At 41.2% G+C, this 26,838-nt stretch overlaps 1 pseudogene; it reads right to left on the minus strand.

Annotated features, from left to right (window-relative positions):
• Positions 1 to 5,095, minus strand: LOC122751626 (annotated as a pseudogene).
• Positions 5,096 to 26,838: the final 21,743 nt, after the last annotated feature.

The raw sequence follows: 26,838 nt of genomic DNA on the forward strand, positions 1-26,838 counted from the left end.
TCACCTCTTCAGAACAGGACCAAGAGGAGGCCCATCAATAGACCCAAGATCACTTCTTAACGGCACATCTCTTTGGTTAAGAAGAGCAGAGACGGTGTATAGGTGGTTTCATCATCAGTCGAGGGGAGGATTGCCACTGCTCATAGGAGGTGGACCAAAAGAGCCATCTCAGCTCAGGGGCCCTCTCTGTGGAAGAATCTGATGATCAGGTCTTCCTGGAGTGGACTTTACAATCGTTGGTCTTTGGAGAATTGTAATCTTTTGATGCACTTCTGTTAATATTTACACAGCTTGGCTATTTCCCTCTTCTCTGCAAGAACCCTTTCTGCAGAACGAGCAATGAGCCAGTTGTGTGGGACACCTTCTTATGAGTAGCAATCTGATTCTTACATAACCTCTCTGTTTTGTTTTTTTTCTGTAACTTATTCTCCATCTCCTTAATTCTTTGCTTATAAGTTTTCACTTCGTCCACATCCAAGCTGGCTTTCTCATCTGTAGCAATGAGCCTTTTCTTCCTTTCAAATTGTAGGGGCCAAATTTTGATTGGGAAGTGTTAGCTAGGCAGCTTGCTGAAATATTGGGGCAAGGAAGGAGACCAACAGCCTCCCTCAAAAACAGAACAGCGTTTATTAACAAGAACAAATTTTAAAACACAAGCATGATCACTAGAATTAAGGGAAAGGGAAAAAAATGGGCGAAGGGATATGATACAACCTAAATAACACCACCGCCCAGGGATCAGCTGAGAACGCACGACTGGGTCCTGTCACTTTCCAGCTTAAAGCTAGAATGGCGAAATTCCTCCCTCATCCCTCCCAGCAGACACCAGGCTGACCACACACAGTCCCAAGCCAATTGGCTGGCAGCCCTGACTGACAGTCACCTGACTGCCCTCACTGGGCTTCCAGTCATAATTTTTCCAGGCCCATGTAGGTGTTGGTGAGTGGTGATGATGTGAGGTACCAGTGCCATGGCAAGGGCTACAGCCAGTGGGTGGATGTAAGGGACTAAAATTCTAGCTATACTATCTAAAATCTAATGAATGGTCACCAATAAATTATAAGCTTTAGCAAAAGTATTTAAGTGTTTGTAAGTATTTCTTAAAGAGCATTAGGATCAGAGAGGTAAAAATCTAACTTTCTAAGAGACCCTATCATCTGACCCACCATGGCAAGGTCAGCAAACAAGAGACAGAACCCCTTCACCCACGTCCACTTCCTACTCCCTGTCCTCCCAGACAGGGGAGGCTCCTCAAGTTGATTGGCTGGTAACCTCGATAGACAGTACCCACATTCAAACTTTACTTCCTGGTGCCAAAGAAGAGCTGCATGGCCTTGCCCTCAGAGGCCTTCTCCTCATGGTGGAGCTTTCCTACAGTAAGTCTCCAGCAGGTGGTGTCATTCCAATTGTTACATGGAGCACCGTGCCAGTGTGTGTGCACCGGGGTTTTTAAAATTCTAGCCAAAAGATGGGGTCAGAAAAACCTCAAATAACAATTAATTCTTTACAATGTTCTTCCTGAGTAAGTTTCTTCTGCAAAATCTCTGATGGTAGAGTTCATTGAGAAACTCCACATTTTGTTGCAAAGTTTTACATTAATTTTCTAACTTTGCTTTGGCTGACTGCAGGGAAGGGGAGTCATGATCCAACTTCTTAATTTGTTCTTCCAATTCATGCCGAGCTTTTATTTCACATTTTACTTGTGTGGTAAAAATTATTTGTGGTAAAGATTAATATCCAAAGATTTAGCTGAATCATTTGGGAGGGGCCACACCTGGCCCACCCTGAGATTGTGTATGCTACTGAGAAGGACCTCCCCTTTTGAGGGAGGAAAAAATGGAACTCGACCGGAAGGGAGGCAACTTCCGGGAGGCAGGGGGCTGTTGAAGAGTTATCGTTTTTGTGGCCCGGTGGATCATTCTGGTGGCATCCTGGACCTGGCCAAGGCACGTGTTTTGCTCTTTCCGGCGACTGAGTTTCTAACGAGTAACTGCAAACTGAATAGGGTTGGTGAGTTTAACCCTAAATTCCTTTGAACTAGCTTAATTGGGACTGCTCTGGGATTGCATAGGCTAAGCTTAGAGTTAAGACTATCTATCTGTATTTCTACTTTCTTATTTCCTTAATTGGTTTCACCTTTGTGGTTTAATTAATTCCCAAGCAATTATGAACTATAGCTCAGAGGCTCCTTTTCTTATTGGCCTGGGAGGAATATATAAAGAGAAAAGTTCGAAGGGGAGATTAAACCTAAAAGAGTCCCTCATATTTCTGGGACCCCAATATTAAGGCAAGTCACCCAAATAACACTCTGTATATCAAATTTTGACCCTCAAACTTGGCAATTTATAAATTGATGGGGTTGTTTTTTTACATATCTATACAAAACCTTAAAACTACACAGAAAAAAACCAATTAGATAAAATATTTTTTGTAGGAGGTAAAAGAAAACTTTATTAATATTCAGTGCCAAACAAATCCTTCATCGTAGGATGATACTTTTCAGAACACTTTCTGGGACTGTGGTAAATGGGGAAGAATTGGCAGGGAGCGAATCCCCAAGGTCCCATGACCTATACTCCATTCAGCTGCTCTAATAATGAGAAATTTCTTAAGAGTCAGAAGTATCATCTTCCCATGTAAGAATGTAAACAGTTTAACATTTTAATATGCCTCATGATTTCTTTTGCCTTTTTACCATTTTATGCTTCTCTGGGGTCTTGTATTTAAAAGTCAGATTTTCCATTCAGATCTTTTTGTCATGAATGCCTGAAGGTCCTCTTTCATTAAATTCATAGTTTTTTCCCCTGAAAGATTATACCCAGGTTTCTGGGTAAGTGATTCTTGGTTGTAATCCCAATTCCTTTGCTCTCTGGAATATTATATTCCATGCCCTCTAATCTTTTTTTTTTTTTTTTTTAGTGAGGCGATTGGGGTTAAGTGACTTGCCCAGGGTCACTCAGCTAGTAAGTGTTAAGTGTCTGAGGCCGGATTTGAACTCAGGTATTCCTGACTCCAGTGCCGGTGCTCTATCCACTGCGCCACCTAGCTGCCCTGCCCTCTAATATTTTAATGTAGAAGCTGCTAGATCTTGTATTATCCTGACTGGGGCTCCACAATACCTGATATGTTTCTTTCTGGCTGCTTGCAATATTTTCTCCTTGAGCCTGTGAGATCTGGAATTTGACAATAAACTTCCTGGAAATTTTCATTTTGGGATCTTTTTCAGGAGGTTATTGAATTCTTTCAATTTCTATTTTACCTTCTGCTTCTAGAATATCAGGGTAATTTTCCCTGATTATTTCTTGGAGGATGGTGTCTAAGTTCTTTTTTGATCATGGTTTTTGGGTAGTCCAATAATTTGGAAATTATCTCTACTGGATCTATTTTCTAGGTCAGTTGTTTTTCCAAGGAGATATTTCACATTGCTTTCTATTTTTTCATTCCTTTGGTTTTTCTTTATTGTGTCTTGATTTCTCAAAATCATTAGCTTCCATTTGATCAATCCTAATTTTTAAGCAAATATTTTCTTCAGAGAGCTTTTGTATCTTTTCCATTTGGCCAATTTGGCTTTTCAAGTTGATTTTTTTTCATGACTTTCCTGCATCTCTCATTTCTTTCCATTTTTTTTCTCTACTGCTTACTTTATTTTCATAGTTCTTTTTGAGCTCTTCTATGGCCTGAAACCAATTCATATTTTTCTAGGAAGCTTTGGATAGAGGAGCCCTGACCTTGCTATCCTCTCCTGAGGGTGTATTTTGATCTTAACTTGTCACCAAAGAAACTTTTAGGTTCAGCATTCCTTTTTTGTCTGCTCATGTTCCTAGCCTATTAATTGACTTTTTTTACAGGGCAGTGAGGGTTAAGTGACTTACCCAGGGTCCCACAGCTAGTAAGTGTGAAGTGTCTGAGGCCAGATTTGAACTCTGGTCCTCCTGAATCCAGGGCAGGTGTTTTATCCACTGTACCACCTAGCTGCCCCTATTGCTTGACTCTTGTCAAGCTTGTCCCAAGCTTCAGGGGGTCCCAGGTGGTACAATTTAAGGAGAGGCACATTCTCTACTCCCCTGGCTCTGGTCTATAAGCAACCACAGGCCTGCTTTCTCTTTAACCCAGGAAATGAAACCTGTTTCACTATGGCACAAACTTGAGCATGCCTGTGCCCCTTCCCCACTTGGGCCTGCCACTCAAGACTTCTTCCTGGTTCTGAGCATGGAAAAAGAGGACCCCTGCTGTCTCCCCCTGGCCAACCATTTGCCCCCCTCTAAGGTCTGTGAGCTGAATTTCAGAAGTAACTACTGCTGCAGCTAATCCTAAGGCTCCTGGAGGCTTGATTCTCTAGGTCTGGGACTGGGTACTGAGTTTGTATTGTGGCCCAGGTCTGCACTCCACTCTCACCCTGGTACAACAGATCTTTCCTGTTGACCTTCTAAGCAGTCTTTGACTGGAAAATGAACTTACCTCGTCCTTTTGTAGGTTCTGCTGCTCCAGGAATTGTCTTACAGCTGTCTTCCATTTTTTTGTTTTTTCTTCAAGCCCTCCTTAAGGCCTGCTGCTTTGTTAGAAATATTGCTGTTTTGTTTCTTTGTTTCCTTTACTTAACTCTTTTTCTTTTTGGATCTTCTGATCATATTCTGATATCTTTTCTAAAACTTGTTTTTTCTTGTGAGAGTTTTAATTTTAGCAAGTTGTTTTTCAATCACTTGATTAACTCTGTTCTTGACTGTAAGGCAAGTTCTCCAGAGAAAATAATAAATGATTAAATTCCCAAAAAGGCTGTAATAAATATAGGCACCCAGGGTATTCCATGAAGGTCAGGACCAGGTTGAATATCCTCAGCCAATAAATCAACCAACTTTCCCAGGGGAGCGGGCCCCTTCTTCCAGATCTACTGACACTTGGCCCTGCCTGTCTGCTCATCCTGGCATCCTACCCCCACTGCAAAGCCACTAGGTGTCCCCTTCCTTCAGGGGGGTTCATTGGTCACCTCCAGCAGCTTGGCCAGGATTGCATAGTAAAACACGGATGGGGAGCCCAACAGCGTCCAGGTGGCCATGGTCAATGGCCTGGTCAGGGCAGGTACTGTCTTCATCATCATGGTGGTAAGGCTGGAGCACAGTAAGCCCCCTCAGCCCTAAGTAGCAATGGCCTTCCCAGGTCTGGGATCCCCCAAGGCTTCCTTTTTTCTATCTTTTGAACATTTATGAAATGAGCAATGGCTTTTCATTATTCCTCTGAAATGTTGAAAATCTACTTAGGGTAATTGGGGACCTCTTGGGAAAAGGTGTGATGACTCTGGGTCAAAGATAAGAGGCCAAACTTAAAATACATTTATTTTCATGCTAAGGAAGACTTCTTGTGCTGATAGCAGCCTCTGTTTCTTAGTTTATAGTTTTATTTCCTATAACATTTCAAGCTCCCTTGGAGCATGTAACCAATAAGTTTTCTGCAGCATTTCACAGGAGAGGAAAGACTCGAAAAAGGAGGAATCAGCCAAAAGGAATTTTTAGGGTAATATTTGACTTGAAGTTTTCAGGGTTCATTACATGGCTACTATTTCCTCTCATGTGTGTACTGTCTCTATCCCTATTATCCTAGTCAAAATGTTACCAAAGACATTTCTTCAAGATACTGTAAATTAATTACTTAATGACCTTGTTTCATATAGTCATGCAGAGGTACTTCAGTACTTGTATTTAAAGGCATAGTGGCAAAAACAATGAGAACTAAACAAGTGTTTCCCAGTAATGTAAATTGAAATAATTTGTTTCTGAATCCCAGAAACTTCACATTTTTCTTGGCAATTTATAAATTGATGAGTTTTTTTTTAATATTGTTAGAAATGAAGCTAACAGTTCAAATAGTGTCGCACAGCTCAAGTGTTGCTAGCAGCTTGTAGCTTAAAGAATCTAAACAGGAAGCAGTTGTGGGGGGGAAACCGTGTCTTTATTCATTTTTGTGAAGATTGGCACTCTTCTGAATGTACTGGAGCATGCACTGAACTGAGGTACTGCACCTCTATTTGTACCCACCAAGGGGTCCCTTCAGACCAATCACATTATAGTATTTTACAATTCCTTATATTGCATACTATTCCCCTATCTACATACAGCATAACAGTAACAACTAATCAGATTGTACAAAGTAGACCAGTCACAGTGCTAGAAACTAGTCAGTTCAACCAATCAGATTTTACAAGCTACAATACCAGGCCTTTACCTATTCTGGTCAAGAGTGTATGCTCCTTCTTAGAACAATGCTATGTTAACATACATGACTTCCAGAAAGAAAAATCTCAGTCCGGGTTTGACTAATCAGATTTCCCCATTAATCAACCAATCAGATTGCAGTAATCAACTAATCTGATTGTGACACAAGGTCCCAACCTTATTCTGGGCAAGAATGTCCCCATTCCTTACTGGAGCAGTGCTTGTGTTAAAACATCCTGTCAAGAAACAAAACCCAAGTGGGAGCTTGAACTCTGGATCACTAGGGGCACCTCTGGTGCCTCAAGGTGACCTCCCAGGCCCTGCTTGGGCCTAAGGCCCAGGAGCCTCAGCTCCTCAGAGCATTGTGTGTCAGGTGGCCACCTGCTGGGAGGTGGAGGGGGGGGCAACAAAGCTGTAGGGCATGAAACTAGACTCACTTTCCACCTTTAGGGCGATGAGAAGAGCCCAGATGTGGTCTACAAAACCTTAAAACTAGACAGACAAAAACAATTTGATAAAATATTTTTGTAAGGGGTGAAAGGTAACTTCACTGATATTCAGTGCCCAACAAATGCTTCATCATAGGATATTTCCCGGAGCACTTTGTGGGACTGGTGTAGATGGGGTGGGCAGGAGGTATTGGGGGGGACAGAGTCCCAACGTCCTGTGGCAATTGCTCAATCCGTCTCTTCAAAGAATCTGGCTTGAAGGCCAGATAGATAAAAAAAAAAACTTAAGTGAGATCTAAGCTTCATCTATAATGCACATTGAGTTGAGAGGAGGAGACCTGGGTAGCCATGAAAACTTGTTCAATTTAAGGCAATCACTTGCTGGGTCTGGATAAGGTGTCAACTGAAATTTTTGGGGGGTGCCTATCCGTGTCCTAAGTTATAGAGAACTTAGCTAGGGTTTCTAATATATTGCTACTTATAAATTAGAGGCTTTAGCACTAGACTTTGGCATTAAGCATTTATTAAATCATATTAAATGTTAGTAAAAAGAGAGCACGTGGCTCCCAAAGTTCAGAAGCCCTACATTATCTAGGATAGAGAGGAGACTCGGGGAGAACACGTGTCTGCTCCCTTCAGCATCCCAGCCCAGAGAGAGCTAGAAGCCAATGTGGCTTCCCCTTCCAGTGTCCCAGGCCAAGAGAGGGAGAGAGCAAGGGAGACAGTCAGAAAAATAAAGTTCCTGTGGTCTTGGAGGAGAGGCAGCCCTTACACACGGCTCAAAGCTAATTGGGGAGCATAATTCAAATCTATTGGTTTACTGGACTTGAGAATGGTCCATATTAAAATGAGCAGTAAGTGCTGAGGTCAGAGTCCAGAGGACTCTAACTAGAACTAAAGAACAAAAACAACAAAGTTTCCAGGCTGAAGCAAATAGGTTTATTGAGAGAGGGTTAGTCCCCCAACAAAGCTGGTCATCTAAGCATCGGACCTTAAAGACCCAGTTACAAAATCCATAGGTTTATATACCTTTTCCAAAGTTATACTTACATAACATAGTGTTAATCTTGATTAGTTACACTTTTAAAATTAAAACATTCTTAGGAAATATGAGGAACTACCTAAGTGACCATAAATGTCAGCATTATGATGACAATAGGGTGGGTCATTGGCAGGCCACTGGTAAGCAGCGTGAACTCCTTGAGAAAAGTATGTCACTCATGGTTACTAAAATATAGCATTGCTGACTACTGTATCTTGTGGTATTACTTAATGCTTGACATTGGAAAGTTAAACAGAAAAGAGAGACTTGACCTTTTGACCTTATATAATTGTAACAAAATATCTAAATATAATAGATCACAATTTTTCAGTTAATATATTGATTATTATCTTAATCAAATCACTTATAACTATGGTGAATCTCATAACTAAAGGATGGTAAAATCTCACTCACATTATCCCTCCTTTGATCCAAAGACAAATACTAAAATTTGTCCTTTGGATCATTAACAATCTAAAAGATGGATACAATTCAATGCATAGAGGGCAGTCCTCTATGGGCTGCACAAAATTCCAGAGGGGGCACTCCTTTGTCTTTCTTTGTAGCTCCAGGTCTCCCTGCATCTCCTTTCTCAGTCCTCCCTTCTTCATTTCTACCCACCAGGCTATAAAACCCTTCTGTCCCCAAGAAACCTCAGGCTGGCCATGCCCACTCACACTAAGCTAATTGGTTGGTAGCCCGAGGGACTTGGAGTACCACGCCCAGGGCTCAAGGGAGCCCTTAATAACTTTATATAGGATGTAGATGTCATCACTATACAATGGTTATAAGATGCCTGATTAGGGTAACTTGGAAATGCATTCAACTGGATTAGAACCACCAGATCTGTTAATGTCCTTGTTTCTAGTTTCAATTCACAATATTCTCTATGGTTCTTGTTTCTAAAGTTTTTTATACTGTGTCAACTGGTAACTGATTTCTGAGTATTGAAAGGAGGGAATGAAGTGTAAGTCTTATCTGGATTTGTTCTGCTTAAACAGAGCAATCCACCTTGGTGTATGAGGGTGTGGAGAAAGATTAGTTTATTCTACCTTACACAGGGGGTGGGGAAAGGATTGGGAGGTGTTAAAGAGCAAAGCCCACAGCATTTCTAAGGGTAGATGGGTTGGGCACACAGGGACATCAGGCTCCGGGTCAATTCCTCTTATTTCCTAAACTTGCCAGATTCTTGGAAGCCATCTGTGCAGGAAAGGTCATTAACTCTGGGAAATAAGCCCGTTTGGGTTATGGAATTCCTAAACAATGAACTTGGCTTGCTGAGGATTTGCAAGTTTATGTATAATACAGAAATAATTTCTAATGATGGGTCCTTATGCCAGCACAAATTTAAACTTGAGAAGAAAAGAAAAACAAATGAAAATAAGCAAAATCTCATATATGTTTGGATCCTGGTAAACTTATTGCTCATTCCAGTTGCATGAAAGAAAATAAAGTAGCCATATCTAACCCTAAGCTTTGATTTGTGAAACTTTCCTTTTGAGGTAAAAGCTCTTAGCACTCTGATTTTGTATTGAGGTTTGAATTCAGGTATAAATGTTTGATGGATTAAATCAGTAACATACCATTTGAGAGAAGTGCCACAAGTTACTCAGAGAGAGAGCTACTTAACCATTACAGGTGGAGGTCTCATTTGAGAGAAAGCAGAGAGGACAACCTTGAACAAGCCTAAGGTAGGATTCTTCTGTCTCAGTTTTACCACTGTGTTCCTCTTGAACAGGAATGTTTCCCGCCAGGCTATTCCCGAGTCTGGCTATGAGGTGGAATCATTACTGCATTTCTGGTTATCTCCTCCAATGAGGGGTTATTCAACTTATTTGTTTGAAAGAATAAATTAGCTCATTATTAGCTCAAATGCATTAGCCCAAGGTTGAGGGTCATTTGCTAGGCTGGTGTGCTTTTTTTTTAACTACAAGAGGTTAAAAGGGCCAACTTTGTCGATTATGATTGATAAGCATGGTTATGATTGATAGACACAAGTATAATTTACCCACAATTTGGTTTCTTCCTAATTATTTTACTTGTCACATTAGATATATAGTCATACCATGGCACTCGTCAGCTGCAAAACTCAAAATCAATATTTGAAGCATTTCAATTAAGAAAAAAATGCTTCAGCACTCAAAACACTTCCTAAAACCTATAGGAGTGAAGATGCCAGCCTGCCATGTGTGTCTCCAGATGAAACAAAGACCAACACCATGTTAGTCTCAGAGTAGCTCATGCTCAGTGCATAACCCCACATATTTTGCTATGTACTTCCTTGTGTTTTTTTTTTAATTAAGATTTATTTTTTGTTCTTACAAATCATCATGAGTTCAAAGAAGGTTAGTGATACCACTCATCAGAAAAGAAAATTACTGAGAACCATCATAGAATATAAAAGAGATAATAGCTAAGTATGAGTGTAGTAGCCATGTGTCTGATCTCATTGTCAAGTACAAAATGCCTAGAACAATGATTTCTATGAAAAAAATAAAGAAGCTATTAAAGGAACCAGTGTTGCTAGAGGTGTGAAAGCTGTGATTAAGCAAAGGTCACAGACACTAGAAGTGGATAAACTGTTGTACAGTTGGATTAATGAAAAACAGCAGACAATAGTATTTCCAAGGCAATAATTTGCAAAAAAGCAAAACAACTTCATGTTCATCTGTTAAAAGATAAGCCTGGAATAAGTGGTGAAAGTGAAGTGTTTAAAGCTAGTCAAGGATAGCTTGATAATTTAAAAAGAACCGGCATTCATAGTGTGGTGAGACACAGGGATGCAGCCAGTGTCAACAAAGAAGCTTCTGAAACCTTTGTCAAGTGAGTTTAGGAACTATGAAAAGGCTGAGGGACTTATTCCCCAACATGTCTTCAGTTGTGGTTAAGCCACCTTTAGGAACAGATCCACCACCAGGAAGCTGACCTCTGGGACCTTTACTTCATATGCTCCTCACTGAGGTATGTGAGACAAACAATGGTGTTTGAGGGGGGACCCAGAACCCCGCCCTCCCCCACTTGAGGGCCAAACTAGGGAGTCTTGCCTGTGAAAGATTCATATGTTAATTAGTGTAAGATTATCCAGGCATAGGCCTAGCTGAAATGTGACTGGAATTTCATGACCTCCAAATTATCCCTACTGTGAAGAGTAGCCTGAGAATATGAAGGATAACATCCTTGATGGGCCCTGGGGCCAGGCCCTCAAGGCTGCACTTAAACTGCCCTTGAATTCCTGGTACTAGGCATTCCTGGGAATCAACATCAATTCTTATGGGGTCCTTGCAGGGTCGGCCCCCTCCCAGGACTTTATGTAAAGATTAACATTATTCCAGTATCTTTGGCAGTAAGCCTTCTTTGTTCTCAGACTTTTTAAGCTCAGCCCTTCCCAAGTGTAGCTGAAATCTCACCTGTGGAGAGGATGCTCTGCCCAGGACCTGTCCCAGTCAGAACTCTAGAAAACCAGATGTTGGTACCCTCCAGACTTGACTTATTTTCTGTTTCTTGGGAATCTCACCCATGGGGTGGACACGTTGCCTGAGACCTTCCCAAACGGGACTCGAAAGGCTATTTCCTGGGATTACCCAGCCATTTGAATTGAGAATTGGTGCTTCCCCCAATTCAGTGATGTTTTCTTTATTCTCTCTCTCTCTCTCTCTCTCTCTCTCTCTCTCTCTCTCTCTCTCTCTCTCTCTCTCTCTCTCTCTCTAAGCTGTATTGGGTATTTTCTTTGTAAAAACTGATGTTTTTACCTGTCCTTTAATAATTATATCCTATTAAAAATCATTTTAACCTCTGTTTGAGAGCATGTCATTTTGTAGGAGTGAATGGAAACCAAACTTCCTCAACCTAACAGCCTGGTTTCTCAGAGCCAGTCCAAGGTCTGTAGAATTGGAGTTCAGACTCTGAATAGAGACAATGGATTAAAACCACACCTACCTCAAAATCTTTTCCCCTCAGAGTTACCCTAATCAGGCATCTTATAACCATTGTATAGTGATGACATCTACATCCTATATAAAGTTATTAAGGGCTCCCTTGAGCCCTGGGCGTGGTACTCCAAGTCCCTCGGGCTACCAACCAATTAGCTTAGTGTGAGTGGGCATGGCCAGCCTGAGGTTTCTTGGGGACAGAAGGGTTTTATAGCCTGGTGGGTAGAAATGAAGAAGGGAGGACTGAGAAAGGAGATGCAGGGAGACCTGGAGCTACAAAGAAAGACAAAGGAGTGCCCCCTCTGGAATTTTGTGCAGCCCATAGAGGACTGCCCTCTATGCATTGAATTGTATCCATCTTTTAGATTGTTAATGATCCAAAGGACAAATTTTAGTATTTGTCTTTGGATCAAAGGAGGGATAATGTGAGTGAGATTTTACCATCCTTTAGTTATGAGATTCACCATAGTTATAAGTGATTTGATTAAGATAATAATCAATATATTAACTGAAAAATTGTGATCTATTATATTTAGATATTTTGTTACAATTATATAAGGTCAAAAGGTCAAGTCTCTCTTTTCTGTTTAACTTTCCAATGTCAAGCATTAAGTAATACCACAAGATACAGTAGTCAGCAATGCTATATTTTAGTAACCATGAGTGACATACTTTTCTCAAGGAGTTCACGCTGCTTACCAGTGGCCTGCCAATGACCCACCCTATTGTCATCATAATGCTGACATTTATGGTCACTTAGGTAGTTCCTCATATTTCCTAAGAATGTTTTAATTTTAAAAGTGTAACTAATCAAGATTAACACTATGTTATGTAAGTATAACTTTGGAAAAGGTATATAAACCTATGGATTTTGTAACTGGGTCTTTAAGGTCCGATGCTTAGATGACCAGCTTTGTTGGGGGACTAACCCTCTCTCAATAAACCTATTTGCTTCAGCCTGGAAACTTTGTTGTTTTTGTTCTTTAGTTGGACTTATAATTTTTTCCCAACAGTTGGGGTATTACAGAAGTTTCCATTAATGTCACGGAAATATGTCTTGTGTAAATTCTTGACAAGAAAAGAACCTTTTTAGGAATAGGGAACTTGAACAGACTGGCAACATTCAAAGTTCTGGTGTTCCTAGCCCCATGTAACTATAATTGATGTTACTTTACAATCTAGAATAATACTTTTAATAGGCGTAAGAAACTTTAGCCTGGCAGCTGAGTTCAGCTTTGCAAAAATGGTGACGTTGGCTTATAGGGAGTTAATGTCCTGTCAGCCAGAACAGGTTTTTATACATCCTTCTCAGCCTGCTATGATTTATATAAGAGCAAAACTATAGATATGACTAAAAGTAAATATAGTTATCCCTTCTGCCTCATGGGGGTTAGGGTTGTGGTGCCCCCATGATCTGGAAAATCCATGTAAAATTTTTTGGCCCTTCGTATGTTAGAAGTCTGCAGTTTTTTTCTTTATAACATATTAGAAAGACCAAGAACCATACATGTTTATTGATCTTCATTAGAAAGCTCATACGCAAGGCACCAAATGCTGAGAGGTCGGGACAATATCGGCAATCCTACTCTCACTCAGTGGAAAGTGCTGTTTCCAAAGCTCAGTATTGGCCAGTGCCCCTGGAAGTGCATCCCTCAAAGGTCTTAAGTGGGACATCCGCCCCTTTTCTCTGGTTCTCTATTTGCATTTCCCTATATGATAGTTCTTGAATGGAGACTAACGTATCCTTCTCTTGTAGAGTTGTTATGGGATGCATTTGGTGAGGGCTCAGTGGGAAGGGGCATCAGGAAACTTGGGTTCCAGTGGAATCTCTTCAGTAAATGTAATGAGAGTGTCTTCTTCATTCAGGTTGTGGTTTCCAGGATGACAGTTTCTTCAGGAGCATCTTAGTTGCTGGAGAAGATCTGATCTCTGTTCTTAGGGCCAACAGGCCTAAGAATCATCATCAGATTTATAATCATTCTCCTCCTCTGTGACCAGATAGCCTAAATTTTTGCCCTGTATCTGGTAAAGGTGAACCCTGGTATGTGGGACAGGCTGGCATTATGAGTTCTAATTGGTATGATTTGTTTTCCCTGGTTTGCTGAGCTGTGCTTAGTTGAGTTAAGGCTGTCTTTCGGCTGCTTCTGTTGGGATTGTATTCATATTCCACCTGATTCTTAATTGACTTAATATTTCTTGTCTGGCTCTTACCATCTCCTGTTGTTGGGTGTGAATATTGCATTTATGCCAGTGTTATCACTTCCTCTTCCTTTCCCAACCCCATTTGCTTCATTTCAAATGTGTCCCTCATTGTTGGCATTCGGCAGCTTCTTGGAGAGTTTGGTACCACTCACTGGGACTGACCCCCTAAAAGTGTACAACTATGAACAGTAGCCACTAATATGGCAATTGCAGATAGTTGAGGATACAATCCATGCTCAAGCTGATTAAAACCTGCAAGGTTTAGAATGTGAACATAGGGTATGCAAACTTCGTGTTTTGACACTTTCATAACAGCTTTTCTAAATGGTGCTAGTTTACTGGCAAGGGTCCGGACTTTTGCCAGTGTATACAGCTCAATATCATGAGGTATTTTCCTAAGAATAAACTCCAGTACATCTTCATCTTCATAATAAGTAATACTACTAATCATGTTTGAGAAACTGAGTTAGCTACAATCAAACCAGTTGCATTATGTCCCATCTGTTGATGAAACCCCTGCTGAACGATTGTAAGTTTAAAGACAAAACACTTCCTCGTTAACGTTAAGATAATTGTCATTGTACCTGGTACAAGCTTGTGGGAATTCTGGTAGCCCTTGTTCCAGATGAAGTTGGATCTATTGTTGGACTTTTTCAAGGCAAACTCTTTCTGCAACTAACTTGGGAAAAAAGAGGTTTATCTGATTCAGTTTCTATTACAGGCCAATTGGGGTGACTAAATTTGGGGGGTTGTCTGGTGCTTGAGCTATTTGCTTGGTATGAGCATTTAGAAAATCTTTCAGATGAGATTTACTCTCTAGAGAACACGATCTAGATATCTTGCCACATCGCCTCCTGGGAACTCCTCAATAGAGCCATTGTTGAGAGATCCAACTAACAATGTTAGAATACAATTCTCTGTACTATCACGAATGAGAAGTATTTGTAGCCATTCTTGGTTGCCAGGACCAATGAAGGCAGCCCTCCTGGTGGGAGGGCCATGGGTCATTGGGTGAATGAACAACAACCAGTGTTGGCAATGGGTGTGCCTTCCTGGTGTTAAGGGCTAAAATTCTAGCTAAACTGTCTAAAATATCTAATGAGTGGTCGCCAATAAATTATAAGCTTTAGCAAGAGTTAGACTTTTAAGCATTTATTAAGGAGAATAAGAATTTGGTAAAGAGAGAGAAAAAGGCCTAAATTCCTAGCTATTAAAGGGAGAGCACATTTCTAGCTCCGCTCTCCACCAGAGTCCAAAGGAAAGAGAGCGCGAGACTGAGCGCCAGTCTCTTCCTTCCTCCTCCCACTAGTCCGCGTCACTTCCTGACTCCTGAAGAAAAGACTCCTGGTCTTGCCCTCAAAGACCTTCGCTTCATGGGCAGAACTCTTCTACAGTTAGTATCCAGCAGGTGGCGTTATTCCAATCGTTACAGTCCCCCCTGTTGTTCCTCAAGAAACAAAATGTTTCCTTGACGGAACAGTAAAAAGAATATAATAACTATTGCTAGCTAATAATATGTGAACAACAATATAGAAAAGGAAGAGAGGAAAGTTTTGTCCAGAGGGGCGATTTTTTTTTTTTGTCCTCATGAACCGACGCTTTGACATTAGTCTTGCAAAGGGAGGGCCTCTGCAGAGAGTACATGTTACAGATGGTGTATATTATAACAGAAAGAGAAAAAAAACAACAAAAACAACAAATCAAAACTGTTCATTTAAAGTCTCTGAAAGTCTTTTCTTAGATGTCCTCTAGGTGTAGTCGTGGAATGGAAGTCTTTTCAGGGGTTGATGTGTGGATGCTGGTAATCAGCCAGGAAAATTTCCTACAAAATTGAGCTTAACACAACTTTAAAATAGCTTTGTCAATAATAAAATCAAACAATGAAAGTTCTCAAAAACATGTCTAAGGGAATACAGAATCTTAGTTGTTACACATGAAACATATAATAAAACAAAAATTGAAACATTCTTTAAAATTATAATATTACTATAGTCCCCCCCTTTATGGAGGGTAATTGAGAAGACAATTGCTGCAATATTAATTATTAAAAATAATTTTTATCTGTTTCATCACTTTTTGCATCATCTGCCTAATTATCCTCATGCCATTATGAGAAATTTTAAAATCTAATATAATTAGTAACAGATGTCAAGGCCAAATTCAACACTGTTATTTATCATGACACCTGAGATAATTATGGGGGTTACCATAAAAGAACAGAGAAATGATGGGATATGAGCATTCCCACACTTGAGCAATATGTACTGCCCATACAGTATGCCAGGCTTAAAATAGGTGGATGGAATATATGTCCATGCCACCGAACATATTGGAAGAAACTGAGTCAGACTTAATCAGATGCATGGGATTGAGATGTCCATGGCATCAGGCATATAGGAGGGAGCATAGAAGCCAGGTGTAGAAGTGAGATGGGTGGGATGAATACTTCCAGCCATCTGTACAATATTGTGGGGAAAAATAAACTGTCTAAAATATCTAATGAGTGGTCGCCAATAAATTATAAGCTTTAGCAAGAGTTAGACTTTTAAGCATTTATTAAGGAGAATAAGAATTTGGTAAAGAGAGAGAAAAAGGCCTAAATTCCTAGCTATTAAAGGGAGAGCACATTTCTAGCTCCGCTCTCCACCAGAGTCCAAAGGAAAGAGAGCGCGAGACTGAGCGCCAGTCTCTTCCTTCCTCCTCCCACTAGTCCGCGTCACTTCCTGACTCCTGAAGAAAAGACTCCTGGTCTTGCCCTCAAAGACCTTCGCTTCATGGGCAGAACTCTTCTACAGTTAGTATCCAGCAGGTGGCGTTATTCCAATCGTTACAATCTTGAGATTAGTCTGGTAAACAATCCTGACTCAATGTATAACTCAAATGCTGCACACAAAGGTTCTTTGGGCTATTATACCCACATTTGGAATGATGGCAGTAACTGGCTCAATTAGGATTATTTCTTCTAAGGTTGAAAGGTTAGCTAGGAATACAACTCATGTCACTGCTCATACAACTAAAGCCATCTTCTTCCAGGAAGAGATTGACTCTTTAGCAAAAATAGTCCTGCAGAATTGATCGTCTTTAGATCTCATTGCAGCTTCAGGAGGAGTCTGTGTTCTCATTTACTAGTCCTGTTGTTTCTATGTTAATAGGTATGGGGAAATTGTTACAAATATCTATTGCCTTCAGAGAACTTTGTATGACACTACGCAAATTGCAAAAGAAACCCATGGGACACCTAATAAGGGCTCATGGTGGGACCTTTCATGATTTACCTGGTTACAGGTGTCTGGTGTGTTGGTAGTTTTAATTAAATGGGATTTTATTATCAAGGTGATTGTTATTCTTTTAAAATTGTGTTTTAGCTGTTGAAGTAGGATATGCTCTGGTCTTTCACTAAAGGAGAAACTTTTAGCAGTACATACTATGGATAAATAATATTAATGTGAATTTAATTATTAATATACTGATAGAAATTATGTAGTAATGAATAATGTTGCTAATCATTCACATTTATCATTTAATTTATGTAACTGTAATTATATATTTGTAGTAATAGTTATCCTGAGTCAAGCAAATTCAGTCTTTGATATTATCCTTAATAGCTGAATGCATATAAGACTTTAATTATTGGAACTTAGTATGCTATGAGACTGTTAACTGACATCATTCTGAGTCTCACTCAGGTATGATCATCGAAAGAATGCTACTGAGCCAATGAGCCATGGTGCCAGTAACCCAAAGGGGTTTTACATGCATGCATTTCAGGTGGTAGATTGTCATGGGAAAAGCTGGGAGAATGAATTTTGCAAAGGTTGAGGTTGGAGTCTTCTGACAATTTTTCCCCAATATGAGACAAGGAGTGGAAACATATCCCACCTAGCCTGACTCAATGTACCTGGGTGTCTGTATAACCTTTGCCTGGAATTGTCATGAAGTTTGGGAACAATTTATCTCCCTCCCCTTATTGTAGAGTTTATTTCCCTATTCTTTTGTAGTAACTTCCTATAATCATCATCTCAGATGTCATATGACACAAAATTGGATTTGGCCTTGATATCTGTGTTCCCAGATATGTTTGATTCTTTAATTTCTCATAATGATATGGGGATAATTAAGCAAATGATTAAAAGAGCAATGAAACCAGGATATGAATCCTTTTCTTAATATCACAGTTGTCTCAGTCCTGTATTAAAGAGTATATAAGCATAACTTGTGCATTCCTGCAAATGCCTTAAAAAGGCATCCACTTTTGTTAGAGGTTATTCATTTAGAAATGGCTAGAAGCTGAAAATGTTTCTATAACTTGATATGTATGCAACTGTTGTAAAGTGAATTATTTCAGGTAATTTTATATATAATTAATTATATCATAGGTATAAGTGATAGTTTTGGTACCAGGTGATGGGACATTTAGAGCTCACATTTTGAAAGACCAACTCCTGGAAAAACAGAATAGACTTGGGAAGGCAGTCATATAGAGGAAGCAGGCTCTTCAACACATCCTTGATTTTTAGTATGGAAAAATACAAGATTAGTAGATTACAGCTGTCTGTGTATAGTTCTCTTGGTTTTGCTCACTTCCCAATACATCATCGTATACATGTCTTTCCAAGCTTTTCTAAAGTCATCCTGCTTGTCATTTCTTATTGCCAATCCCTGATTGATGGGCATTCCTTTGATTTCCAATCCTTAGCCACCACAAAAAGAGCTGATATAAATATTTTTGTAAGAGACGGATGACTTGTTAAAAAATGCATCCTGGGAAAGGAGTCTGGGAACATGGTGCAGTAGGTCAGAAAACTTTTGGCTCCCCAAATTTCCTCCACAAAAAAAGACGGTTTATCTTCAGAGTAGCGGAAATAAACTCAGGGTAAAGCAGAATTTCTTGTAAGATAATGTGAGAGGAACACAGGGGCAGATGTTCAGCCTGAATGAAATAAAGGCTTACTCAGAAAAATCAACAAACAAGAAGGTCTGAGGGAAAGTGGGTTGAGAGGCAGTCTCAGCCTTGGAAGTTTTCATCTTACAGTGTGCAGGTTTGACAAGTGAGCAGAATATTCAAATACCTTCCACTGTCTATGGACACCAAGCAAAGCTCTGCTGACTAGATGAGGCCTGGGCTGTGACAGTAAGAAGCTAGCAGACACCTTGGGAGTGCAGTAGCAAGGGGTGTAGATACTGTGGGCACCTGCTGGACTTGGTTTCAGTTCCAGGGCAGAGAGTACAGCTGTCGTTTGCCATCAGAGGGACCGCAGGGAGCAAGATCATTTGCAGGGCAGTGTGGCCCGACTGAACATTATGCCTGGAACAGTCAAGAGAGCCCTAAAAACCAGGCTAAACTGGTCCTATCGTTGCTCACTTACATCAACATTCTGCTCCTCTGTTCCATCTATTCTCAAATTCACCTCCCTAAAAATGCCCCTTTGAACCTCCTTTTGTGGTTTTGACTTTAAATACTACTCTAATCTTACAAGAATGGGTATCCTAGTTGACCCATACCTGGTATAGTCTGTATTAAACATACATTTATTTTTGCTCCTCACTTCTCTAGTTTTCTGTACACAGAGTCTGGGGATTAACAAGGCCCTCAAAGCCACTGTTAATCTCATAAGGACCCAACCCCTTGCACTTGGCCATTTGTTGAATAGGTGTCTTATTGTGCTGCTGCCATTTTACTTCAGTCTAAGCTTCAAGCCTTCTCCAACCAGAGTGGTAAGTCTCTTGGCTGACCCTAATCTCTCCATCCATCTATGAAACATCTAAAATCCATCCATTCTTCTTCCTGAAACCCTGCATCCATTTGATACAGGAGACTATATATGGATTTGCAACTTCAGGAATCATCTAGTCTCCAGTTCTCCTGGAATAGACCATCCCAGGTCTGCTATCCAGTCATACAGCCATCAAAGTCACCCAATAGACAACCTGGACACATAACTTACATGTGAAGCCCGATATGACTAACCTCAGCCCAGCAGAGGCAGCAACCTGATTGACCCCTGGACCCAGTTAAGGTGAAAAAGGACCCATCAACATCGGTGGTGCTTGGCCACTTGTTTATGTGATCCTGTTAATTAAGACCTAATTCCTCACTTGCTCTCTAAGAGGCATTTACTGTTTGCATTTTATTCCCTGCTTTGTGCCAATGAGGTTGTGGGAACTGGAGAACTCAAAAGTTAAGTGCATCAGATCCAACATGTCAGCTGTGCCTTTAACTGCACCAACTGCTTAATGTGTACACATGGCTCTTTGTCCTTGGATAAGGGATACCTTTGGTGGGTATGGCTGTGTAATCAATGAGGCAAACTTTAACCTGACATCAAATTGTACTGCCCCAGGCTGGAAAAGAGTCATCCTGCTCATTCCCTTTTAATTGGAGAAAGTATGACTAACCTTTCAAAATTCTCACCCCCTCCTTGAACTTGTGTCATAGTTAGGCCAACAGTACTGTGTCATGAACAAAACAAGACACAAGGTCAGGAAATGGAATGGCAAATGGGGTGTAATTATACCCCATTCTTGAAACAAAATGTGACTTTTCAGGACAGTAATGGCTTTCTGAAAATTATTCTTAAAACCAGGGAGAAACACATATAAGAGCAGATTTCAACTGCTTGCTGACTTGATATGCTAATAAAATACTTTTGCTTTTCTTTTCCTGGGTTTGCCTCAAACAAAGATTTCTGTTAACACAAGACTCAGAGGCCAATTTTAGTATTGAGGCAGATAATTTCACAGATTCTACTGCTACCACGGGCCCCCAGTGGGCCTAAGAATAGCATCGGACCTATGACACCTAGCTAAGCCAATGTGGTTTGGCTGCTCCAAATCCATCATCATCCCATGTACATTCATTCCCACCCATGTCATTTCCTAAAAAGCCATATTTGGCATGATGACCACTATAATGGGAAAGATCAACAATCAATACCTTGGGTGCCACAATCATTTTAATAGGATAAGCAGTAATTGTGTGATTTATAAAAACAGCATAGCCCTGGGTGAAAATCTGTGTAACTGAAACTATGTTGTAGTCACAGTGGTATACCTGTATTAGTTAACCTTAGGAGTGTGACTATAAGCATTACAAAGTATGTAACTCAGGCATGCAACCATAATAATGTTGAGCTTTATATTAAAATTATTTAAGAAATAAAGCCCTCTGAAATGTAAAGGGCATTGTTAGGACATCAAAGCCCTGCAAAAAGCAGAGGGCTTTCTTGAACCACACATGAACAGAAACCTAGAAAAATGAATTTTCTATCTCAGGGTCTCAGACCATAGTGGGTAGACCATAGACCACCATCTTTGTTTCTTTTAGTAAAGCTTGGATTGCCTAGAAATATTTCCTAGTTTCTTTTCACTGCCTATAGAGCAACTGGCAGTTGGACTACACTAGTCCTCTGCCCTTTGGCAGGGTGATATCTGTATGTGCTTACCATCGTAGACACCTTTACTGGTTTACTGATGGCTTTCCAGGTGCCACTGCCATATGTTCTTTGCAGTCCACCATAGTCAAATCCTTTATGCCCAGACAACATCCACAGAAACTAAGTAACGAATTTTACTTTGGAGGAAACCTAGTGGTGGGCATTATTCTACCTAGCTTATGACCTGCAGGCTGTAGGTCTGATCAAGTATAATTCCCCACCCACCACCCCATGAGCTCCTGAAGAACCTTTTGATGAAACTAATAAGGGATAGAAACTCAAATGGGCCAAACTTATACCAAGTTCCCTGTTCATGTTAAATTTTTCTACACATATGGCCTGATTACTCTATACCTAAATAGTATACCCAGTGTAACGATTGGAATAACGCCACCTGCTGGATACTAACTGTAGAAGAGTTCTGCCCATGAAGCGAAGGTCTTTGAGGGCAAGACCAGGAGTCTTTTCTTCAGGAGTCAGGAAGTGACGCGGACTAGTGGGAGGAGGAAGGAAGAGACTGGCGCTCAGTCTCGCGCTCTCTTTCCTTTGGACTCTGGTGGAGAGCGGAGCTAGAAATGTGCTCTCCCTTTAATAGCTAGGAATTTAGGCCTTTTTCTCTCTCTTTACCAAATTCTTATTCTCCTTAATAAATGCTTAAAAGTCTAACTCTTGCTAAAGCTTATAATTTATTGGCGACCACTCATTAGATATTTTAGACAGTTTAGCTAGAATTTTAGCCCTTAACAAGATTAACTACCAGGCATCACTATTTCTCTGAGAGAATCTAGAACTGTTTTGGTTTTGCTCCTTCTGGTAGCTTCTCAAGTCACCAAATCCCATTCATCCAAGATCTTGCTGTCTTGTTCTACAGTCCTGCAAAATATGCCCTTGCCTACTGCAGTAGTAACAAATTCGTGAAGGCTGATGTTGAGTCTCGGCCGGCCGCATGAACTAAATTTCTAGATATTTCCTGTAGGGGAGCTAAAATACTTTGGATTGTTTGTTTCCTCAGGGGTTATCATATTTAGCACCTGTTCTTTATTTTGCATCTCTTTCTCCAGTTTGTTTCTCCTCTATTTTCCTCTCTGTAATCTCCTATCTTTTCTTTCTCTTTCATGAGTCTCTCTTGTACTTCTTTGCTCTCTCTCTCTTCCCTCTCATTCCCTTCATATGCATATATAATGCAATTTCTTTTCTTCTTTCTGTGCTCAAGGCATTCCATCCTGGACACTGCCTTTCAAAATGCCTCCTTATTTCTGGTAAAGATTGAGTTACAAAATGAAACAAAATGTGCATCTCTAGGATTTAACAGATCTAATCCAGCATGTTTCTTAGCACTTTTTCATAGTCTATCATAACCTATTAGGTCTTTCATTAACTTCCTGAGTTGTATCTAGAATTTTTGCCAATTATGTATTTTGCTAGCATGTAATTCCATTACTGTGTAAAAAAATATTGTAGAAATATTTTGACTGACTAGGGCTAATTTGGAGGGCCTAATCTGACTGGGGTACTTAATCTGGGACTATCGACTAACTGGCTATCTGACTGCTATTAACTTACTATGGGCCGTTTAAAAATTTCTCCACACTGCTCCCAAATTGATAAGCAAAAGATTAAGAAGCCTCTTAACTAAATAATCAAAGCAGAGTTTATTTATGAGATACAATTTAAACATAAAAATACAGGGAAACAAAATGTACAACCTGACTGTGTTCTGGTGCGTCTCTTTCCACCTGCTGCGCCCGGAAATTTTTTAGCTTCCTCCTGCGTACCGATGGACCTTCTAGCATTCCCCTCAGTGCTCTAGCGTCCCCCCCCCCCCCCCCCCCCCCCCCCCCCCCCCCGCCCCAGCCTCCTTGCTTTCTCCAACTTCGCTTTCTCCAACCTGTAACCTGTGCTGACCACTTCTGTGCTCTCTGTTGCCTCTTCGCTACTCCCCCTGTTGTGGGAAATTCCAACAGAGAAACCCAAACAGCACTCGGGAATAAGGAAGAGCAGTTTATTGACGCGCCGGCCCAAAGCAGAGTCGCCTCTGATACTCTGGGCAGCCACCAAGCGTCCAAGCTGCAGTTTTTATATCTCTTAAGTGCAAAATGCATGCAGGTTTTCACAGGTACATTGTGGTGAGCTACTTGGCAGACAGGAAGGCATATTTCAGTAAACAAAGGCATATGTCAGGAAGTTGGTACTAAACCACAGACTTCAGGGGAACAAACAGTATGTTCTACTTTCATTTTGGGGGTCTCAGCTCGAGCCTCAGTTTCATCCCCTGTATTTTCCCGTATCACTCCCACCTCTCTAACTCTCCGGTCTATGTATCTTTCTTCTCTCCACTCAAATCTCAGGGCTTCCTGCACCCCCCCCCCCCACACCAAGCTAATTCCCCAGTCGCACCAAGGCTATGGCTAGGCCGAGGGAAGACACTCTAGCGTCCTGTTCGTACCACACCCAGGGCTCCACAGGGCACACGGGGACCTCTGCACGGGCTACGCCAGAGGCCAGCCTGGATGAGCCTGGGATCTCTCAGATCTTCTCAAGGTGGAGGGAATGGAAAGCCCATGGGGCTTTTTGGTTCAGCTGAAGCTGAGGGGGAGGGGCACTAGCCCCTCACGCAGAAAGAAACCTTCAGAGTACAAGGCTTTCTAATCTCAGCCCAAAGGTAGGGTCCCCAAATCAAAATAATTTTACACAGTATTCATCAGTCCTAATCTGTCAGCTCCTGGCTGGCTGGCTATCTGTAAAACTATATCTGGTAAAGCTATAGCTCGCTATTAGTTACCTAAGCCAGTTTGTAAGGGCTGTTTAAAAAAATCCCCCAACTGCTTCTCCTAGATAAGCAAAAGCCTTTATTCATTTAAATATAAAACAGGGTTTATTTATGAGAATAAACCTAGAGGTAAATACAAAGAAAAATATCACCTGACTGCATTTTAATTTTCTCCCTGCCGCCGTGAAATTTCCTCCATCTCTTGCCTGTGAGTGTCGCTCACTGGTAGCTGCTGCCTTTCCTTCTCCGGTTGCGCCCCCTTTCTCCATAGCATCACCCTTCATCTCCTTTCTCAGTCCTACTACTGACCACTGCTCCACTTCACTACCTCCTCTGTGTCTTCCCTCTCTATGTCTCTATCTCCCAGGCTATATAACCCTTCTTCCTTTAAGAAGCCTTAGGCTGGGCTGCCCATGTACACCAAGCTAATTTGCTGGTGCCCCCAGGCCGTATGGAGCCCCCCCCCCAACCCTCTCGTCAGGCAAGCCCAGGGCCTGGGGCTGGGCACTGGAAGCTGGGCCATGCCTGAGGCCCTTTGTGCATATCCCCACTGAGTGGGGCATGGGCTGAGTATGGCAATGGAGGCTTATGTGCTTGGGTGGTTTTAGGGAGAGCAGTTGTGCTGGGGGAGGGGTGGCCTGTTCTAGGTTCCTGAGGCTAATTTTAGCCACTTAACAACTGTTAATGGTCCTGTTGCCTCTTATAATTTTTTTTTTTTAGTGAGGCAATTGGGGTTAAGTGACTTGCCCAGGGTCACACAGCCAGTAAGTGTTAAGTATCTGAGGCTGGATTTGAACTCAGGTCCTCCTGAATCCAGACCAGTGCTCTATCCACTGTGCTACCTAGCTGCCCCGCCTCTTGTAAATTTTTAAAATGCTCAGGGATATTGGGGTCCCAGTTAGGATCTTCTAAAGGCCAGTGTGTAGCTGCCTTCTCTGCAGCTCCTAAGGAGTTTGCATTTTTTATGACTTTCACCAGGAGAAAAAAAGATATAATTTGCATGAGATCTCTTATATCACCTCAAGTTGGCTGGAATCCCCTAAAGATCGTCTGAAAATGGCTTATAACCATTATGGGATCTTAATCAAATTTAGGGATATCTCTTTTCCATGTGCTTAAATCCCTGGGGACAAATGGCTTATGCTGTCTCAGGACTGCTACTGCCCCTCTGTAGTCATGAGTGACAATCTTTTGTAGAGGTAAAATGGCCGTAGGTTTCTTTCCTTTCAAAAGCTAGACTTTCAGTTGAGATTGATTCAGAGGATACAAGGGGAACCTGGAGTAGTGTAAAGCCTAAAATTCTAACTCTGGTGTCTAAAAAAGTCTAAAGTGTGGTTGCCTTAAATTAGAAGCTTTAGCACCAGTCTTTGGGCATTAAGCATTTATTAAAGTATATTAGGGGTTAGAAAAGAGAGAGAGGAAAAAAACAACAACAGCCTTCATCTAGCTAAATAAGAGAGAGAGAATGTCCCTGCCACCAGCGGCAAGTTCCTGAACAAAAAGACCCAGATCCTTAGCTGCTTCTCCCAGAAGCCCCCTGTGAAACAGGAAGCAGGACCATCCTCACACGAAGCTCCAAGCTAATTGGCTGATAGCATTGATAGACAAGACTTACAGGCATTAGACATAACTTCCAGATGCTAATCCGACCTTCAAATCCCCAGAAAGGTCACCTCATGCTTTCTCCTTAAGGTAGAACTGTCTATTGCCTTTCTCAGCAGGTTGGTGGTGCTCTGATTCTCACAGTAGGAAGGGTCAGTATTAAAAGATGGTGTCTATATGTGGAGCAACTGCAGAACAGTGATCTGGTGTCTTCAGAATAGCAGCAGGGTGAGAAGTGGGCAAAGTTGGAGACTCTGTCTTGGCCATGGCCAAGGAGGAAGGAAGAGGAGGAGGAAGTGTGGCCATTTTGGGAGGACTAGATTGATCCTCAGTCTCCAGGAGGGAAATGGAGGCTGAAGGAAGGGGCAGGGCCACTGCCTCTATCACTTTAGCCGCAGGGTTGGGACAGGGCATTCTAGCCAGAGAAGTTGAAGGAAGGGGACATGGAACAAGTTGGAGAGGGGTCAGGAGATAAGGACAGATTGGAATACTTAGGTGGGAAGCCATAAAAAGGAGGGGTGGAAGGGTAACAAAGTAGAGGATATGGTGGGAAATACATGGGGTAAGGGTTTGGAAAAGGTGAGGGAAGAGGAAGGTTGCTCTGAGATCTAGGAGGGGTAGAGTTTGTAGGAGGAAGAGTTGAAGCAGATTAGGATGGTGGAAGCCCATCTAGAAAGGCTCTTGTTGGGGACAGTGAGGAGGGAAGCTGGGCACATTTCCCCAGGCATGGTGTCTGCTTCTGTCATTCTCCATAGATATCAATAAACCAATTCATTGGAAGCTCTATTCCCTAGGACTAATTTTAAATCCCTCGGTGTTTGATAATTAAAAGAACCATGTTTAGGTCACAAAGGTTCCCTTTAAGTCAAAAGTTTTATACCAAGTGTAACAGTTTAATAAGCTATTCTTTTTTTCATTCCTGGTTTGACTGGGAAAGTGCCCTTATCCCATTCTATAAGAATCTTTTCTAAAGGGTTTCCTTGGGGAATATATTGCTTTGTGTTTGGTCCCCATTACACGTAGTTAAAATCACCGTTTCTACAGATAACCTAACAGAATCTTATGAAATTATTCTGTAAAAGGATTTGGACTTTGCTTGTTAAGACAAAAGCCCATAATCTCTCAGAAGGCCCTTTTCCTTATCTCCATGTCTGTGCTTAGAAGACCAAATCAGACAGTTTGAAAATAAAGTTCCCCAAATACTT

This window comes from Dromiciops gliroides, chromosome 1, assembly GCF_019393635.1.
Source record: "Dromiciops gliroides isolate mDroGli1 chromosome 1, mDroGli1.pri, whole genome shotgun sequence".
NCBI lineage: Eukaryota > Metazoa > Chordata > Mammalia > Microbiotheria > Microbiotheriidae > Dromiciops > Dromiciops gliroides.